Source organism: Phaethon lepturus, unplaced genomic scaffold (assembly GCF_000687285.1).
Source record: "Phaethon lepturus isolate BGI_N335 unplaced genomic scaffold, ASM68728v1 scaffold6683, whole genome shotgun sequence".
Taxonomy (NCBI): Eukaryota; Metazoa; Chordata; class Aves; order Phaethontiformes; family Phaethontidae; genus Phaethon; species Phaethon lepturus.
Window position 1 is genome coordinate 20,315 of NW_010529647.1, and position 438 is coordinate 20,752.

A 438-nucleotide genomic window follows, 5' to 3' on the forward strand; every position below is an offset into this window, starting at 1 on the left:
CAGAAACAGACCTCCACATCCGTAAAATAAATTAGTCTGAGATAAGACAGACAAAATATTAATTAAGGCTGCATTTCAAATGCTTCATCCAGCCCCTGACATCTCACTGTTTATCTGACCCATCTAAATCTTCTCAGGGATAATTTTTCTCTCCTTTTTCTTTCTAATTACCTACTCCATCTTTTTCCCTCCTACTTCTCAGCCCAGCCAGCTCCTTCCCTGTAGACACCTCATAGACCCTTTTCCTCCTGCCTGCAGGTGTCCAGCAAGGGTCTGCTCCCCTTCATGCTGTGACACGGCAGTCCTTTCCCTGCCTGATTTGTGCCACATGCTGTTTTCAGTCTTGTATTTTCCCAGGTCAGAAAGCACTTCAGTTCCATCATCTCTCCTGAAAACCTGAGGGTATCTTACAGCATTTTAGAACAGAAATTATGCTTT